General features: G+C 41.7%; 1 protein-coding gene and 1 long non-coding RNA gene across 12 annotated transcripts in view; one reads left to right on the top strand and one right to left on the bottom strand.

Moving 5' to 3' along the window:
- The window catches only part of ZNF385D (zinc finger protein 385D), a 374,703-nt gene that overhangs the window by 274,034 nt on the left and 80,134 nt on the right, over positions 1-20,535 (top strand). The window lies entirely within an intron of this gene.
- LOC144324935 (uncharacterized) overlaps positions 5,979-20,535 on the bottom strand; it is a 108,022-nt gene continuing 93,465 nt past the window's right edge. Inside the window, exon 3 of the long non-coding RNA XR_013390240.1 lies at positions 5,979-6,372. This is a non-coding gene — a long non-coding RNA (uncharacterized LOC144324935). The remainder of the gene's footprint in view (positions 6,373-20,535) is intronic.

Below are 20,535 nucleotides of genomic sequence, written 5' to 3'. Positions count from 1 at the left end.
GAAACAGATGCTTGAACAATGCTTCTTGAAAAAATACAATTTTATCATTTTGAATAAAGAGACATTGAGGGGGGGATGCTTTTCCAAATTGGGGAGTTGGAAGTTGAGTACGAACATTGAGAGTTAGAGGTTGGGTAGGAATTAGCTGCTTTCTTATTTCTATTGTTCTTGCAGAAAACAGCCTAGACGTTCATGTCTTTAGTTTTGCCTAGAACATATATATTTGCCTTTCTATTGTAGCGGGAAGCTGATTGTCTTTTATTTATGTGCTCCTCTATATGGATTAATTGTTGGCTGCAAAAGTAGATGTTTACAAATAGAACATTTTAAACGAGGTTCTAAATGAGAGGTTTTAACTTTAGATAGCTGTTCTCCCACAAACTGTGTAAACAGAGGGTTGGGTTCAGAGGTTCCCTTTCTCTGACAGGAGTCTTCCTTTGATGGAAAGATTCCATTCAGCAGAGGAAAGGAATCTTTGGATTCCACTCGCTGTAGTCTTTTTACCCCTTCACTAAAATATTACTGTTTTCGTCTTTATGTGCTTAGAAATTAGGCAGTGAAAACTTCCCTTCTATTAGCTAAAGCAATTTGGGTTTAGGGATCTCATCTTAGAGCTTTAAAACTGGTCAATCCATTGTTTCCATAACTCCAGTCCTACAAAGCTCACTGTAACTTTCTGAATGCTAGGAGGGAAATTGCCAAGGTTCGTTTGGATGGAGTGGGAACTGAATGCATACCAAACTAGTTCATTTTGCAAAGAGGTCAATGTGAACTGGAATTAGCTCATTTTTTGACATCTTGAACCAAAGGTGTACCTTGGCAAAGAATTGTATTGGTGCCCCTGCCAAGAAAAAATCACTTTGCCGCAATAGCCACCTTAGAAATTACTACATTTTATGTGCCCCAAGTACCCAAAGCATCTGTGGTGAGGGCAAGGAAGGGTGAAAAGATTTCACACCTTTGTGCCATGGTGCGAGAAGGATTGGAAGCTTTCCCCATGTTTGATCTCACTGCGACAGCAGTGGTGTGACGCCACACACACATACGTAATATGCTGCGTAGTCTGCTAGGTGATTTTTGCACAGACAGCCTGAGCCTGCCTTTTTCAAGGAAAGGCAAGACTATATTATCCTCCCTCAAAACAGACATATTTGATGAAGATTTTGGCTTATTCCCATAGTAGGCAATCCTTCTCCAGCATTTGTTCCTGTACACTTTACTGGCCGAGGGAGCCGGTGTTTGGCTGCAGACAGCTTCCGGTTCATGTGGCCAGCATGACTAAGCCGCTTCTGGTGAACCAGAGCAACGCACGGAAACGCCGTTTACCTGCCCGCCGGAGTAGTACCTATTTATCTACTTGCACTTTGACGTGCTTTCGAACTGCTAGGTTGGCAGGAGCAGGGACCTTGCATCTAAATTTAAATGCATAAGGTATAAAATTAAACGTTTTTTAAAAAGGTTTTGTTTTGTGTTTTTAAAATTGCTGCTGCTCCAAGTGGTAACAGCAGCAACTGCATTGGGAGGCTGGCCACGATTTTTGGATCCTCCATGATGCCCTGGTGCAAAGGTGCCGGGGGTCTGTGGGGGGTGACATCGAACACAAAAGAGGATGGAGAACTTTCAGAGAACTTACTTATGCAAACTTACTTTTTTTATCTTGAGAGGGGACAAAAAGAAAAAAATATAGATTATCTCCTCTCCCTGGGGAAAAAAAGCGTTCTGGGACATTTCTATGCAACTCAGTTCTAATTAGATTACTTGCCCAGGCCTGTAAAAATGCTGGAGAGGAGAAGATGGATGCAAAACAGTTGTCTAGCTGTGCTGCAGTATTAGTATGGAACAAGTCTCACACCTAAAAGACACTTTTTGTTCTGTATAAATACCTGTACCGTAGGATTTGATCATGGTGTAAGTCAGGCCTAGGCAAACTCCAGCCCTCCAGATGTTTGGGACTACAATTCCCATCATCCCTTAACACTGGTCCTGTTAGCTAGGGATGATGGGAATTGTAGTCCCAAACATCTGGAGGGCCGGAGTTTGCCCATGCCTGGTGTAAGTGCTGCATGCAATAACTGGTGTTTCATCCTTCCTTCTTCCTGCAGCTAGAACATGGGACAAATTTAAGCAGGGACGGTGTTCGTATGTGAATTGCTGCTTTTAATTAAGTCTTGACATCATTCTCTACTGGGTACACAGAAATTGCCTCCCCATCAAAAAGCAGCAGCACTTTTCAATAAATTAAAGTTTTATGTCGGCTTCAAATTAAAGAGTCATTTCCAAGAGTGTGGTGCCTTGAAGGCATTGAGAGACTGCAGACTGTTTAGATATGATACTTTGAACTTCGCACAGTTACTTGAGCAGAACATATGCTTGTTGCGTGCTTCAATTAAATAGGCAAAAGCCCAGTTTTTGGGGAGGGAACGTTTACACAGAAGGAGGTGGTCAGGATTAGCACCAAGTGATGTCACTGTGCAGAGTTGAAAACATCCACTGCTATTTCTGAAAGAAAACGGAGGCAACCAATCTAAAATTATGTAGGTTGCATACCTTTTGGATAAATGTTTCTATGATTTAATGAAGGTTGGATAAAATTGATCCAATTAGAATTTCCTTGATATTTCTAGTATAGGGAAATAAAGTGCTGAAAACTAATGACAGATAATGACTCTTCAGCTATAGTTGCTCTAGTTCCACAGGGTAGAACAGGGCTGCCTTTCCCCCAACCTGGTGCTTTCCACATGCTTTGGACTACAATTCTCATCATTCCTGACAATTGAAGCCAGGCCTTCTTTTCTCCTCTCTATGAAGCTTCATCCCTATTGGTTCATCTCGCCCTGTATTGTGTACTCCGACCAGCTGTTCCCTTATCTGCACAGGTCCATCTAACTGGAGGCAATGAACATAGCATGCAGAACCTTCTGAATCCATAAACTGTGGCACTTGCCCTTGAATATATTCTAATAAGTATGAAAGTAAAAATAATCAGGCAATTCAGCTGATAAACAGAATGCCTCATTTAAAAGATGCACATAAAGTACGAAGAACAAAAGGTCCCAAATAAATGAATCCGTACTTTCCCCCCCAAAATTAAAAGATGTACCAATATTTTTTTTTTTGGGGGGGGGGGTCCCTTATTTGCTATGTAAGCTACGCACAGCTATAAGCACTGCTCTATATTGTGTCGACGGGCAGCCAGACCATGGCTTATTATGTGAATGGGACCATACGAGCTCCAGGAGAGATCACAGCTGTTTTGCTCTTCCTCTGCCGTTTTGCTGTTGTGCTATAATGAGCTAAGCCATGGTTTGGCTTAGTGTGTCATCTAAATCCAAACTCACACTTCAGCTTCTACAGGCTAACCAATAAGCCAAAGCATCGTTCATCTTAGAACAGCACAACAAAGGAACAATATGACAGTGGAGGAGTAAAAACACTGATCTCCTTTCCAAGAGCGCAATACTTTCATGTTGTTGCTTAGCAGGGTGTGCAATCCAAGCCAATGTAACACTTTTTTTCTTTGCTTGACTCTTCTTTTTTTGGCAGTATCATAGATTCTTTAATCATTTATTTACCCAATGGCAACTTAAGGATAAAGTTAGAAAAGTACATTAATATTTTTTAAAAATAGAATTTTAATTTATAAACTTGCAACAGTGCTTCTACTCAACGAATATTTGAAATTTAAATGCAAAGTCAGTGTCGCTAAAATATAAGACAATGAGCCTAACCATTTAAATAATTCCTTTCATTTTTAATCGAATTGAATAATTCATTTCAGATTTTAATTACTCTGGAATGTTTCTATTCTCTATTCTAACATTTCCCATGCATGAAGAAAAGAAGAAATATGTCTAATGAAAATAACCTTGGCTGCAATACAGTCCCTCCCCTGTGCGAAACAATGTGCTTACACAACACTGTGTACCAAAGCAGTGGAGAGCTCGTGGGACATTGGTTTTGGAATTCCTTCTGTGTATTCCTTCTCTGCACTTGTACTCCTCTTAATGCAGATAGCCATACATGTCCGAATGGAGATATCTTCCAGGCCTGCAAGAAAACTGAGGATTGATCTAAAGAGGGATTTGTATCTTGTGTATTATTAGGATTGTTTGAATCTCAGTAATCTTGGATTCTGTTCTGTAGAAAAAACATTGTTTCATAAACTAGTGACTTGCATTTTACTTGGGTATCTGGGGTTTTTTTGGGGGGGGGGGTCTGTTTTATTAGTTGTGGGTTATATGTTTTGCCTGTTCTTTGAGGGAAGGGGGTTCTGAGCACCACCAGTTTTTCTTCTGTGAAACTGATATTTTGTGCTGCCCATAACACTTTTATGAAAAATCCAGACCAGCTCTTGGGCCTGAAAAATACCTGCATTAAGTCAGCTTTTAAAACCTCCTGAATTGGGACATCCTGATTCAGATGTTGATATCTCCCCACAGTGATGAGATCAAAAAAGTGGAGAAATTGAACAAGCCAACACAGCCCGAGGCTCCCCTTGAATCTTGTGATGGAGAACAAGATAAGATCTTAACTATAACAAGCATTCATCTAAGATTACTTTTTCTACCATCTCCTACTTGACCCTTTGGTTATTAGCTGAAGTGGACATTATCTCCAAGTTCATCTGTGGTGGAGATAACTTGACTCCATAATAAAGTGCATAAAAGGTTTTTCTCTAATTTCAGTCCCAGATGGCAGTTTCTTGTAAACTGACAAACTAAACCCAGTGTACCATCTGGTACCAACCTGTAGGACAATCCATTAACAACACTGTCCATTGCAAATTTGGCCTAGTTGGGTTTGTATATTTTTCTCACCACAAATTATTCTTTACAGAATAATGTTAATTAGTAAGTGATAGATAGAAAGATTGCCAGGGACAGCCCATTAATTCCATTTACCTTAATAGCACTTAGATCTTAGCTTGCTGTACAGCTGTATTCAGACTGGATTATAAATGTAATTTTTTGCATCATTAACTTGCCTGATTAATCTTAGACAGCAAAAGCATAATTATAGAAATACGAGACTTTCAGCATGCTGGTTTGAAGATTTGGGTTTTTCCCTTGTTTGCATCAATGTAAGTGCTGTCGATGAGAAGAGAAGCCAGATACTCTTTCTTTCTTAACAATTAACCTGCATCGTGTACCAGTCATTTCTCATTTTTCTGCCCCTCCCTCCATGGCAGCGTACCATGTCCAGCTTTTAACAAGTGCAATTACAGGGTATTTGTATAGTAATTGACCACCATTAGCAATATGTTCATGCTGTTCAAGGAGCATTAATGCAACAGCAAGTTGTACATATCTTAGTACATCGCGTGTTCTCTAATTGTAATTTTCTGGTTGTTGGTTGTGAGATAATCAATCTGGGTTCTTCTGAATGCTACGTATATGATCTACCCCTGAGCTAGTGCCTTCTCAATAATTTAAGATGCTCCAGTTGGAATGATCTGAAGACCTGTTCAGACTGCTAGGCCACAGCATGTGGGGAGGGTAGGCTTAATCTTTCTTTCTCAAGCTGATCTCGCTGCAAAAAATACCCCTCCATCACATTGCAATCAGTGGCAGAATTAGGAGAGTGTGACCGCCGTGGAGCCTTGGGGGCGCTACAACTATTGTTTAGAATGGAGTGTGAGAGGTGGGGGGTGATTTTTGGTGTTGCCCAGGGTGTCGTTGAAATTTGAGACCCCAAGCTCCTCCACTGCTACAATGAGACCTGGTCAGGATGGGAGGAAGGTCCTATTTCACCAGTAGGAATTACCCCCCCCCCCAAATTGCTTGCATTGCAAATCTGATCCCTCCCATACCTTTACTTAAAGAAAGAAAACCCCAAATTACTTTTTTAGCTACCTATGTTAGTAAAACACAGTGCTGTTTTTCTAGAAAAAGAGGTACCGGAACTCACCAAGAATGCTTCCCTTGTTCTCTTATGATGGCAATGGCACCCACCTGAGGGGGAAAAAAGCCCTGGTAAAACATAGTCTGATCCTGAAGTTATGGAGTACTTGAAATCACGGGTTGAAGGTGAAGTACCCCTGACAGTTAAGTCCAGTCGCAAACAACTCTGGGGTTGCGGCACTCATCTCGCTTTACAGGCCGAGGGAGCCGATGTTTGTCTGCAGACAGTTTTTCTGGGTCATGTGGCCAGCATGACTAAGCTGCTTCTGGCGAAACCAAAGCAGTGCATGGAAATGCCGTTTACCTTCCTGCCACAGCGGTACCTATTTATCTACTTGCACTTTGACGTGCTTTCAAACTGCTAGGTTGACAGGAGCTGGGACCGAACAACAGGAGCTCACCCCGTCGCGGAGATTCGAACCGCCAACCTTCTGATCGGCGCTTGTTCTCTTATGATGTCAATGACTCCCACCTGACAAAAAAAAAGCCCTGGTAAAACATAGTCCGATCCTGAAGTTATTAAGTACCGGTACTTGAAATCATGGGTTACATTCAGGCATAATAGGAAACCATGCTTTTCCATGATAGCAGGGATTGTTAACTCTCCAGGTGTTGCTAGACTACAAATCCCAGCGTCCCTGACCATTGGCCATGCTGGCTGGGGCTGATGGGAGTTATAGTCCAGCAACATGTTGAGGGCCATCGTCCCTTCAATATAGGCATGAGCTGTGTCAAGCCCAGAGCTCACACACTTCCCCTTCCCTCCTCTCTTCTTCCCGCAAGGCTCTATTTGAAACTAGCCACAGTTCTCCTTGGGATATCTCAACTAGGGATATTCATATCATATCACAGCATGATATGAAACCATAGTGTGATCATGGGTTGTTCTCACTAACCACAGAAGAAGTTAAGTGGAGATATATAATTGATATTGAAAACTCGGGTAACAATTCTAGTGAAATTACAGTAGCTCATACCAGTTCTTGTGGCACCATAGCCATTGTGCATTACTTTTCCAAAGCTCTACTTTGAAAAAAGCTTCTTGGTTGTGTAAATGTTCAGTAGATTCTGGATTCGTTATTTGGGCTAACCTGTGAGAATATGTGAGCAGCATATGCCTGGTGAGAATGGGATGGGAAGATCCATATAATGACAGCGTGCTGTGCTGAGACTGACACTGATAGCGCCATTCTGCAGAATTATAATAGGATGCTCAGAGCAGCATAGTTTCCTGTCCAGTTCCAAAATCTCTCTATACTGAAAAGCACAACCTATATATGTTGCACATATACAGAATTCCCACACTGCCCTGTGGAGGGCAGCTGTTTTGTTTTTGTTTTCCAAAAGTGAAACCTAACATGTTACTACTTTAAAATATTTCACAGCAGGCTATAAACCCATTCTTAGCTAACTGGTTGTAGCAGACAAGGAATCCGATTGACCCCACATCCTTGCATTTGTAAACACAGTAATAATTATGGAAAGTGCAGGCTGACACCATAGAGTAGAGTACACAAACAGAGCCTGCATGACATGTTAGGAATCTTCAGTTCTAATGTTTTATGTTGAAACAGAAAAACAGAAACATGTTTATTTTGCCAGAGCTCCCCCAGCCTCTTGGCCCTGTTTACATTATTATTGCGGTTTGATTATGAAAAGGTCATGGTTGGGGGGGGGGGCTGGTTCAGTCCGATTTTTTGTGTTGAATAAATCTTTGATGGTTTTATTGCTATACTGAACCTCCTTTGCAGTTCAGATGAGTTTGTCTCTCCAGGAAACTGTATGCTCTCAACAGCATTAGAAATGCTGCAAACTGATCCCTGGGGTTTCACAATAAATTTTGCTTGTTTGCATTGTTGCTGGTCTTTGGCTTCACATGCAGGCAACCAAAGTACAATTCACCTTCAGTCATAAGCTACATAGAATTCCAAGGCATGGACAATCAGATTTCTTCTCTAGCTGATTGAAAAACATAATACACTATGTTTGAAGGATGCTTTGGGGAAGAGCAGAGGAGGAGGAGGAAGAGCAACAGAGTTCATTGTCAGTAGTGAAACTTGTTCAGAATGGAATATTGAAGGAAATGCTTCCATGATACGAAATACAAACCTATGTTTTGTGTGAGGGATATACAATCCCAACATTTCCCCTGCTGCCATTCATGTGCACCACTTAGGGTGCTTACAGATGTATACCAAAACCTTTGAGACTTTGTGCCATGCACCTTTGAGTCATGGTGTTGAAAAAGCAGGTAGAAATGTTTATTCATCACTCAGAATTCTTCAAACCTGGGCTCATCCAATGAAATAACCCGGGCATCTGTGGATTCAGGACATCCAAAATGAAGCTGTTTCTTCAGAAAAATTCCTACATTGCTCCCTAGTTGTGATCCTGAAGCGCACTGGGAGACAGGGGGGAAGGTCAGGTGATGCTGCAAACGGAGAGACTGCCTTAAATAGGGGTCAAGCCCTGCCCACCTCTTCAGATCACCTTCAGAATGAACCAATCAAAGCCAAGGATTTTCTCGCTGTTGCCTCTCTTGCCCAACGGCTCACAAACGTGTCCAGTCTTTTAGGCACCATTTAGGCCTTTTGGCTGAATGTTCTTACGGCTGATTGAACTGTTATAGGTGCTGTGTGGCTTCCACTTCATAGTGGGTAGAGAGAATGGAAGGATGCTATTTAAGCCCCTTACCATATTGAACCTTATTAATTACAAGGAGACTGAAGAGTGGCAAACATGTTGCAACAGAAACAGCATGGTTCTGCTAGATAAATAGGTTATCAATAGGTTTTTAATTGAAGGAGAACTTTTGTTGAGTTTGAAATGGATTATGCTATCTTTTCATTATTCACCCTTGCTAACCATCTCATTTTGTTTTTTTCTTTCGCTAAGAAGAGAGATAGTATCTTCTTTCTTCAAATGTCAGTTCAGCTTTCTAATTCACTCTGCTCTCTGTTTCTCAGAGTTTTTATATATATCTAAAGAAACTCAACGTATAGGACTTTAGAAGCATTGGGTCCAATTCTGCTTCTTATAGAAACCACATATTGCCTGATTTCATTTGTCTCCCTGATCATTTTTGGCATTTAATGGGCAGCTAACATAGTTTTTAGAGCAAATTTTTGGAAACAAGTTGTTATGTAGGATTTCAGGAGACATAACTCAACATCAGCTTCTTCAAAGGTGTATACTGTTTACACAGTATCAGCTACTGGACACACACATACACACACTTTAAAATATATATACAAAAATTGTATAAATACAAGGAATGTGCAACAGCTACAAGATTCACCTAATATTGGCATCAATAGTGATGCTGATCTTGTGATGAAAGGCAGTATATTAATGAAAATAAATAAATAAACAATACCTTTATTGTCATTGTACAACCTGTGTACAATGAAATTAAATGAGCCTCGCTCCCCGCCCAAACACTCAGTCTCTTATCAAACAACACACTACCTTGCAAGTCAATTTTGCTATGTTATTTTCCATTCAACAGCCCACAGATAGAAGCTATTTTTTAGCCTGTTGGTATGGCTGATTATACTTCTATATCTCCTGCCCAAGGGTAGAAGATTAAAGAGGTGATGGCCAGGGTGTGAGTCAGCCCTGAGAATTTTTCTCGCTCTCCTAAGGCAACGATCCCTTGCGATGTCATCTAGCGGACTCAAGGGACAGCCCATGATATCATGTGCTGTATTCACCACCCTCTGTAGAGACTTTCTATCCGTGCATGTCAGGCCAGCATACCACACTGTGGTACAATATGTAAGGACACTTTCTATTGTGGACCGGTAAAAGGAGTTCATCAGTTGTTGTTTAACATTATTCTTTCGCAAGACCCTGAGGAAATTGACTCTTTGTTGGGCCTTTCTGACCACCTGAGTTATGTTGATTTTCCAAGTGAGATCCTCAATAAGGTAAACACCCAGGAATTTAAAGGAGGAGACTCTCTCCACACAGCCCCCCCAAAATACAACGGGGCAGGTTCCCCTCTCTTCCTCCAGAAGTCCAACACTATCTCCTTTGTCTTACTAATACTTAGTAAATAAATAAAACAATGGATTTGGAATTGCTCTGATTTTTCAGTTTGATTTGTTATTTGTTTCTGAAGAAGTTCTGTTAAAGCCAAAACCCTGTCCTTCCCACATTTACTATAATGGGGAACCTAAAACTGACTGTAGCTTCTTCTCATAAGTGGATGAAATTTGCAGGCAAATTTGCAGCCCCTCCAGAGTGGATTAAGTCTGCCAAATTCCATTAAGATTCAGCCAGGATTGTGTGTGTGTGTGTGTGTGTGTGTGAGAGAGAGAGAGAGAGAGAGAGAGAGAGAGGTTTCTGCCAGAATGTGATGCAGTTGCAAGCATGGTTGCCAATTCTGAGGGGATAAAGCTTGCTGCCTTTCAGAATGTTAGTTAAAGTGATCATTTCACAAGGACAGGCTTATCTGAAGCTCTGTCCCCCATTCAACTAAAGGGGGCAGGGATCTTCATCTCTGAAGTTGGTAAAATTTGTGGGCACAGAAGTCCATCTTCAGTGGATTATGCCTGCCAAATTGTAGGCAGATCTACCCAAAGGCTATCATGAAGGAATCTTTAGAATGGTTTCTTAAAAAAAGAAAAAGTATAGCACTTTTTTTTTTATTTAGAACGCTTTTTTTAATGGAATATGATTTAGAATCACAGAACTGTATGGTTGGAAGGTACCACAAGGGTCATCTAGTCCAACCCCCGCAATGCAGGATTCTTTTGCCCAACATAGGGCTTGACCCTACAAACCTGAGATTAAAAGTCTCATGCTCTATCTACTGAGCTATCCCGGCTTCATGGTTGCTCCATCTGAGGGGAGAAAGCTCCCCAACTTTCAGAATGAGGGCAGAACATTGTGGGATGGATGAAATAAAAATCACTTAACCACCTGTAGTGTTGTGTGGGCACTCAGTCTGAAAGCTGATAGAGGTGCCCCAAGGTAAGTGGGTCATAGTAGGCTATCGATGACCAACACAACTGGGAGCTTACTTAAGGGATAAGGAGGCTTAGCTGAGTGGTTAAAAAGTGAAGGGAGAGCAATTTAATAATAACTTTACTAACAATGTTGGACAGCCAGAATTCAATGTAATGAATCCATAAGTACACTACGATGGAAGACAGGAGGGACAAGTAATATAGAGCCAGAAGAAAAGATGTTGGAACTAAATGCATGCAGCAAAAGAGGTATGGAAAATCTAAGAGAAGTTTAAAACAAATGGAATAAAAAGTAACAATTAAAGCAGATGTTTGTTGAAAAACAGAAAGGGGTTAGTATGAAAAGGAGCAAATAAATCACAAGAAGCTGTACAGCTGAACATAGGGGGAGAAAAGGTGGAATGTCTCTACTCTCTTAAATTTTGCAAACATCCCTCCTACAAATCACTGTGATTGCAGTGCCCTGGGAATATAATTCACTGTGATTAAAACACAGACCTGTCCATCAAAATGAAATATCCCTCTACTTCTCGTCTCTCCACTCCACCTCCTCTCCACTAGAGCTTAGTTCCTTTTCCTAGTCAGCTTGGTTGGTTGGTTGGGTTTTTTTGGTGTGTGTGTGTGTGTGTGTGTGTGTGTTTTAATAAAACAAGATGCAGTGTTCACTCTGTTTTAAATGGCAAGTTGCTGTGTTCTTTTGGACACCCAAGTCCAGGCATAGGCAAACTCGGCCCTCCAGATGTTTTTGGGACTACAACTCCCATGATCCCTAGCTAACAGGACCAGTGGTCAGGGATGATGGGAATTGTAGTCTCAAAAACATCTGGAGAGCCAAGTTTGCCTATGCCTGCCCAAGTCCATAGAGTGATTCAGGAAATTCGGCAGTCCTTGATCCACCTTTTGATGCCTTGTGAAGCATGCAATCCAACCTGGGACTGTAAAAACCTCACCTGAATCACCCCCAATCATCTCATAATCTAGGATGAATGCAGAGTCAGCGAATGCTTCTGTTCATGCTACCTGAAGTAGATGATAGTGACACTGAAAAGAGCCAGGATCTTGCAGTCACAGATTATATTTTGTCTCACTTTTCCTCTAATGGTGTGATGGAGAAGCATAGGTGCATAGGTTAATATCATGTGGTCAATTTCCCAGAGGTTAAGGTCTATTTGGGGGAAATGGTGAAGTGTATTTCAGGTGTTAACATCAGTTGTGTTTTGCAGTAAGTCTATGATGCTATAAATAAATAAATATGGTATGGTATGGTATGGTATGGTATGGTATGGTATGGTATGGTATGGTGGTATACGCTTCTTCCTCCTCCCCATCAAATGTTGGGAAATAATCAGACAAGGTCTTTTAATGGTTGTCAGGTGCTCTTTGTTTTATGGTTTTTTGTGTTTTGTGTTATTTGGATGGTGTTATTGTTTTTTTACTTCAAATATGTATTGTGTTTATCTACTGGAAGCTGTCTTGTAAAGACATGACCCTAAAAGGTAGCCTAGAAAACTTTTAAACAAAAAAAAAACAAAAAAAAAAACCCTGAAGACTAATCCCATCTGGCCTATTGATAGGCATCATTGTTTAAATACCCAGCGCTGGCTGTATTTTACATTTCCATCACTTCTTTACAATAACGGCACAGTATTTTATTAGCCTTGTATGAATCATGATAGGCATAGGTGCTAGTAGGATCTCCCCCCCCCCAAAAAAAAAACCCATAACAGTTTGTAGCAATATTTCTATTTAGATAATCACATTTCTGAAGTAGCTGTGTACATAGTAAATGGTCCCTGAAGACCTTTAGTCATTCACAGGAATATTCCCTGTAGGGCCCAGTTGTACAGAAATTAATAAAGTCCATACAGCAAGTTCTATGTCTGGCAAAGATACTGTATTAGTTTGCCATGAATGATTAAAGGCAGTACTGTCATTAAAAGCCAATTACTGCATTTGGTCTAGCTCTAGGAAGATCTTTCACATGTAAAGCATCCTACTGGGAACTGTTAAGTAATGATCATTACCCTTCGCAGCTTTTTGTTCCGAAATTCACAATAAACTTGAAAACATTCATGACACAATCATTATTATTTCAATCTCTTGGTTTTTTGCCCGTCCAAGTAAGCATAGAATTTGCTTGTTTGGGAGCCAGTTTCTGGGGAATTCTGATATGTTGGACGAAATCCAATCGTCATACCTTTGATGTTTTGTTGCATGTGTAACAGAATATGCCCCATCGTACCGTTTAATTGGCATCTACAGTAAGTAACCCTTTGAAGTAAGCAGCCAAATAGCATAGGCATGCACAAGATAATTAAGTGTTGGAGAGTAAATGTATGTGATCATGATCGCACCCACACTGGTTGATGTTTACCTTTGACTAGTGCTATTGCTGTGTCACTACAGGTAGAGGGTTGCCTGAATTAGTGTGGCCACTGGAACATGGCCAAAAAGAGTAATTGCAAGAAGAGAGTACTGAGGAGAGCATGGATTTGCACAGTGTAGGGAACTTCTTCAAACAGAGGGTTGTCTTCTGACGGCACTTCAAACAGAGGACACTGTAAAGCAGGACCCTTAGTCACCTTAATTTGAATGCTTATGCAATTATTATTTTTAAAAAATAAAAATAAAAAACAGCTCCCTGCAGTTGAAGCAGTTGAAGCACATCGTGGAGAAACATTCAAGTTCATCCCCTTGTCTGCTGCACTGGTGTTACAGGGAGTTACTCTAATGGAAGGCGATATTCAAAAATAGCGACCTCCCAAAAAACTTCAGCTTGAAATGGTAGAACCAGCAATCTGTCCCCTCATTTTGCTGAACACAAGGAGCACGTTTCTCCTTTGCTAATTTATCCCCGCCCCCCTGTTTCCATGTGTTCACACTGGGATTTAGTTGATGGTTCAGGTGTGGTTGTAAGCATGGGAATTAATAGGTGTGTTCCCCAAAGTACAAAATGTTAACATTTAATGTAATAATTTAAGAGCATACAAGAAAGTAATTGTGAAAATTAGGAAAGAATTGTTGATGATGTAGTGATATGGTAATTTAAGTACCTCTAAAACGCCATTTTCATGAAGGGCATCTGCTTGGTTTATCACAGGGCTTCAGATACTAAGAGCTTTAATATGAAAAAGTTGAACACCACAGAGTTTGAGGTGGCTTTGTAGGTACGGAAGGGGTGGGGAGTTTGATTGCCTTCACAAAAAGAGGAACATTTGAGACAGCAGATGCTCATTCCATTGCTTTATCTGATGATAGATTTTTTATATAAAAAGACGACAGATTTTTTTTCTGGCTGAATTTGATGGCTTCAAACAGATACGTATTTCTATCTCAAATGTGTGAGAAGCAGTTTATCATAGTGTTAAACTTTTCATTGATACGACCAGAAGCAGCGATTCACAAAAAATATGTAAAAATGCTATAACTTATTATGTTGAATTTCAAATCACTGCCTAATTATTTATCATAATTACTGAAGCAACACTGAATAAATCAGCTATAAAGGGATGAGTCATGCATGACAACACATCTAGAACATGCATTTTTAAGAGCTTTGCATCATTGGTTCTCATCTGTATTGAAAATGAGTTTATAGGGATTTCTTTTTTCTTCTATTATTAGGTATTTTGACAAGCAAGTTCCCTCTGCTGGCTCCTTTCTTTATTCCCAATGTTGATTATTGATCTGGTAGATAGAGTACTGAGAAAACCAGCTGTGTTTTACAGGCATAGAGATGTCCTGGGTAACATTATGTGCGTTATTAGAAGTAATTATTAACATGACCATGTGGATTGACAGACCAGGTTATCTGCTGATTGCACACAATGTAGGCACTCCCTCTCATTAGCAATGCAAACTTTACTTAGCGTGCTCTGAAGCTATATCTGTGGTTTGATAGCTTTAAAATCTTAATGTTAATATTCAGCTATGTGAGCTCTGCTCATGTGACATATCTGTGGATATGAACATGAAGATGGGGGAAAACAGAACTGGATCCAGTGGCCTCATACATGCTCAGTAGAAAATCTGGAGGTCATGTTTCCAAATTCTACATATAGTGCCAATGGAAATGATCTTAGCTATAGTTTGTTACAGGGACGCGGGTGGCTTTGTGGTCTAAACCACTGAGCCTAGGGCTTGCCAATCAGAAGGTAGGTGGTTTGAATCCCCACGACGGGGTGAGCTCCCGTTGCTCGGTCCCACCAACCTAGCAGTTCGAAAGCACCTCAAAGTGCAAGTAGATAAATAGGTACTGCTTCGGCAGGAAGGTAAACGGCGTTTCCGTGCACTGCTCTGGTTTCGCCAGAAGCGGCTTAGTCATGCTGGCACATGACCTGGAAAAACTGTCTGTGGACAAATGCTGGCTCCCTTAGCCAGTAAAGCGAGATGAGTGCCGCATCCCCAGAGCTGTTCGCGACTGGACTTAACTGTCAAGGGGTCCTTTACCTTTACCTTTTATAGTTTGTTACTTTTAATGAACAGGGCTGCATAGTTTTGTTTTTTCTTGAAGAAGAGACTAAAGGCAAGAAATTATCTGATAGATGTTGTAGGTATAATGCTGGAGATACTTTATTGAGATATATGGTGTGGGCATGCTTTTGGTCTGAGGTGGTTGTCCATATCAGTTTTGTACTGGTGAAATCCTTGATATTCATTGATATCCATGTACTTTTAAATTATATTCATGTAATATGAGGTTCCGCCCTCCTCCTGCCTTTAGTGTTTTTAGCCAAAGAATGCTTATAGAGAAATTTACAACCCTCAAATGGCTTCAAAATGACCCAGGATTCCTTTCTCTAAACAATGGACGTGTGTCGTTTTGAACTCATTCTATGAGCTTCCTTTGTATGTGGGTCACTCTAGATTTTTCTTTAGATTCAGACAATGGAGAATTACTGGTACTTTGAAGCTGCCCACCCCCGCACTCCTGTCTTTCCTGGTGCAGAAGTGATTGTTGGCCAGAGAAATAATTGACAAATCTGGGGTGTATTTCAGTATAGCTTTGGCTGTGTGACTAAAGTAAAAGGTAGCAGCAAAAGTAGAAGTTCATGGTTTTCCCCACTCAAATTTGATTTAATCCCCCCCCACATGTTACCTTTTCAAAAATACAAATAAAACTCATACCTCCATAGTACCCTCCAACATTCCTCATGAAAATAGAGACATTTCATTCTAAACCACAGAATATCCCTATTTTCATGCAGAATGTTGGAGTGTATCACTGTCCATATTTTGAGAGGGTGGTACAGTGGTACCTCGGGTTACATACACTTCAGATTACATACGCTTCAGGTTACAGACTCCGCTAACCCAGAAATAGTACCTCAGGTTAAGAACTTTGCTTCAGGATGAGAACAGAAATTGTGCGGCGGCGGGCCCCATTAGCTAAAGTGGTGCTTCAGGTTAAGAACAGTTTCAGGTTAAGAACGGACCTCCGGAACGAATTAAGTACTTAACCCGAGGTACCACTGTATTGTGCTTGAGAATAATGAGTTACATCAGCTCTGCAAATTCACCCAGTGTTGATATTCTACATTTGGGGGTGGGGGGAGCTGAGAGAGGGAGGAGTAATGGACAACAACCCTGAAATACACTCCACGGTAATCCAGTCTCTTGGTGTGTTGGTTATTTTTATTTAATAAAGAAAATTTGGTGTATGTGTGGCCGGTGTAGAAAGGGGAAGTTGATAGTAGCAGTAACATATGGAGAATGTGTGTGTGTGTGTGTGTGTGTGTGTGTGCGCGCACGCGTGTGTGTGTGTGTGTGTGTGTGTGTGTGTGAATAAATGCTTTCCCACCCTTGAGAGAAAAATAGGCCAGTCCTTGGGGATGGGCTGTTGTTGCTGGTTTAAATTCTTAAATGGGTGTATCCATGACAAAGCTTCAAAGCCTTTTTTGCTCAAAAATAGAAAAAACAACAAAAGAGAAGGGTGGCTTTTTGACCTTTGCTGAGAGTATTGCTGCAGTTATCATGAGGTATAAATAAATAATCACAACACATACTCTTAGAATACACTGCTTGCTGTTTAACAGTTTAATCTGGAATTTATCCAAGCATGTGCACCTGAACCTTGGTTGCTGTAAATCTTAATTCTCTTTTGACTCCTGACCTCTTCAGTCAGAAACTGCATGCCTGATCTTGCAATGAACGTAGCATTGCTAGCCTAGGAGCAATTGAACAAAGACCTACAGTGATGTAACCGGTTCACAACTCATTAAACTTGGGTTGTTTACATGGGTCAAGGTTGGCACTGGAGGGGAGCAAAGCTCTTGCTTTTTGACAGGCAGACATTCGATAAGTTAGGCATAACAAAAAACCTGCATAGTGAAAGTGGGAAGGGATTTCCACAATGTCACAAAGAATGTCCTCTCCCGGGCTACCACCCCCCAAGCTACCTAGTATGGCAGAATTACCAAGAGGCCCCCTCTGCCGATCTTAATATTTCAGAAGGTCTGTAGGGAGGACACCATCAATTAGATCAGGCATAGGCAACCTCGACCCTCCAGATGTTTCGAGACTGCAGTTCCCATCATCCCTGACCACTGGTCCTGTTAGCTAGGGATCATGGGAGATGTAGTCCTAAAACATCTGGAGGGCCGAGGTTGCCTATGCCTGATTTACATGGTTGGTTAGAGTGTGGTGTTGGCAACGCCAAAGTTGAAGGTTCGATCCCCGTTAGGGGCAGCTGCATTGCAGGGGCTTGGACTAGATGATTCTCAGGTCCCCTTCCAACTTTGATTCTGTGAGATGGAGGCTAAGTTGTTTAGGGCTTTAAACATTCATTTGAAAATCCTTAATTGGAAACGAGGTACCCCAGAAAGTATTTGGGGTCTTTTTTTTTGGGGGGGTGACCAGTTGATGTTTCCAAGTTATCTTCAGTGGCAGACCCATGTGGAGTGTAGATCAGGGAGTATAGTGGCTTTTGCCAGTGGAGCAAAATACATGCCACCTTTACTCTATGTTGCAGAGTAGGTGCTTTGTCTCACCTCAAGGATGGCAGACATAGCTATAAGGCTTAGTCTTACTGGCTTTAGGTCAGCAGGCATTTTTGGAAGTTTCCTTGTAGGCAGCTACAAGTAAGTCATAAGGATGACTGGGAACTCTTGGGTATGCTTGGGCACATAACTTGTGGGTTTAGTTTCTCTTTCAGCTTTCTGCCTTTCTTCTGTTGTAGCAAGTAATATTAAGTAAATGGTCCAGTTTAAGCCTACAGCTGTGTTTGTCTTACCTGTGTTGAGACGACAGCCTACCCTGCAACAATTACTCAGGCAAATCCTGTTGGCTCCCTGCTACTCAGATGTAAGCCACATTAAGTTTAATGGAATTTACCCCCACGTAAGTGCATGTAGGGGACGTGGGTGGCACTGTGGGTAAAAGCCTCAGCGCCTAGGGCTTGCCGATCGAAAGGTCGGTGGTTCGAATCCCCGCGGCGGGGTGCGCTCCCGTTGCTCGGTCCCAGCGCCTGCCAACCTAGCAGTTCGAAAGCACCCCCGGGTGCAAGTAGATAAATAGGGACCGCTTACTAGCGGGAAGGTAAACGGCGTTCCATGTGCTGCGCTGGCTCGCCAGATGCAGCTTTGTCACGCTGGCCACGTGACCCGGAAGTGTCTCCGGACAGCGCTGGCCCCCGGCCTCTTGAGTGAGATGGGCGCACAACCCTAGAGTCTGTCAAGACTGGCCCGTACGGGCAGGGGTACCTTTACCTTTACCTTTTAAGTGCATGTAGGCTTTCAACCTTTAAAAAGCACCTAAACGGAACAAACGTGGTGATGGAGGGGATTACAGAATAAAGATACTATTGGCAATTCATAGCATAGCATTCATATATTCCCTTGTGCTTTTCACATGGTTAGAGCCCAAACACCATTTGATGAGACTGAAAAATGGTTATAGAGAACTTGCAGGATTATTTGCATGCTGCACTAAAACCAGGAGGTTATTCCAAAAAAAGGGATTTCGGATTTCAAATGCAGAGGAAGGGCTTTGAATAAACATTTAGGGGTTTCACAGGCAGGTTCCTGGAAAGGTTAGAGAAAAGAACAAGGAACTATAATGCCTGCTATCTTTATATACAGATTGTTGAGAATATGTTTCTAAATAATCAAACACTTATCAGATTTCTAATATATTCCGCTTTATCTGTCCTGATGGTCCATTTCTTTTACTTTGTTCTTCTGATTCAAGCAGACCATTCATATTCCCTGCCCTTTTTTATCTCAGTTTCTCAGAGTTCACAAATGTGTATGGGTGAGAGTATGTGTGGTCCACTTGCCAGCATCCCTTTCCTTTAACAAACATTTGGGCACTTACCTAATATTTATTTAAAACTTTATGGGCTGGCAGCCTTCCCCTCCCCCTCCCCACAAAACTACTCTAGGAGAAAATCCTAGAGCCTAATATAATTCTAGTGCACTCACCCTCACTTGCCTGTCTGCCCTGACTTTGTTAGGGACTGGGATTTATGGAGTTATATTTGGAAAAGCAATTCTGACTTGCTGTATCAAACAGCAATTGGCAGAGTACAGATTTCTGCATCTGAACCGGCTTTTCTTAATCACTTTGGCTGCCATCCAAACCTCTTTGCATATAGAACTACAAGCACAAATCATGAGGTTCACATTTTAGAGATACATTTTGTAGCCTGTAGAATCCTAGATCCTTAATAAGAGAAATACACTTTGTGAGTACAGTATAGGACATTTTTGTGTGCTTCGGTTGATATAGGTAAGTCCAGTAGATTTTTCTGTTGGGATGCAGAATGGCATCTTCTGGAACCAGGGGCTAGATTATTATGCCTTTGATGTGCAGTCAGTCCCGGGTCATGATCAGTACCATAATAATAAATGTTATCGTGTCCTATTTATAGTACTTGATCTCAAGAGATGTTTGTTTTTCCTGGGATCCCTTCCATACATAGAAAAGCTAGCTGACTCATGTGTTTCGTATCTGTGCTTGAAAAATGGTCATGGGTTCTGTTTTAAGATATCATGAATGCAGAATTTGATTCAACGTGTTGGCATTAAATTCAGATTTAAGGGTGCTTGCAGTTATTGCTACTAGGTCTGGGCTCAAATAGATACTAGACCTTTTGCCACTGTTTTGAGGTTCACCTGATTTGGGATGGGCATTTCAGGCAAACCCCAAAAAGGGAGTTAAAGGAACCCAAACTAGGTGGCATAAAGCGATTCCTGTCATTTGGAGTGGGGGTGGGAGATTTACCATCGAGACAACAAGGCTTTCTCTCACCCCCCCCCACCCCCTCTGGTGTCATGGACTGGCTGAAAGCAGAGGAATGGTGGGAGGCACCAGTTGGTGAACCCCCAAGGAAAGAAAGCTCAGGCAGAGCCTAGGAATTGGTGTTGGGGGTGACAATGAGTGGTCAGATGGAGAACAGGGAGAAGACTGGGAGGTGGTGGTGGTGTAGAAAGCTGAAGAGGTAACAGGGTTTAGTGAGCAAGGAGAGTTTGTGGCAGAGAGAAGTCCGGAAGCAGAAGCAGGAGATGAGGGAGGCCAAGAGGCAGAGATGAGTCAGGCTGGTGAAGAAGCCAGGGTGCCACTCCCTGCTGCAATGACAAGCCCCCCCTCCCCCCGGTCTCCCAGGACCAGAAGAGGTATGAAGAGGGAGTAACAGAGACAGGCACACCAGCGTAGTCTCAGCT

Source organism: Podarcis muralis, chromosome 12 (assembly GCF_964188315.1).
Source record: "Podarcis muralis chromosome 12, rPodMur119.hap1.1, whole genome shotgun sequence".
In the NCBI taxonomy this organism is placed as follows: domain Eukaryota; kingdom Metazoa; phylum Chordata; class Lepidosauria; order Squamata; family Lacertidae; genus Podarcis; species Podarcis muralis.
The sequence above is the reverse complement of the archived record's forward strand: the minus strand, read 5'-3'. Positions and strand labels throughout refer to the sequence as shown.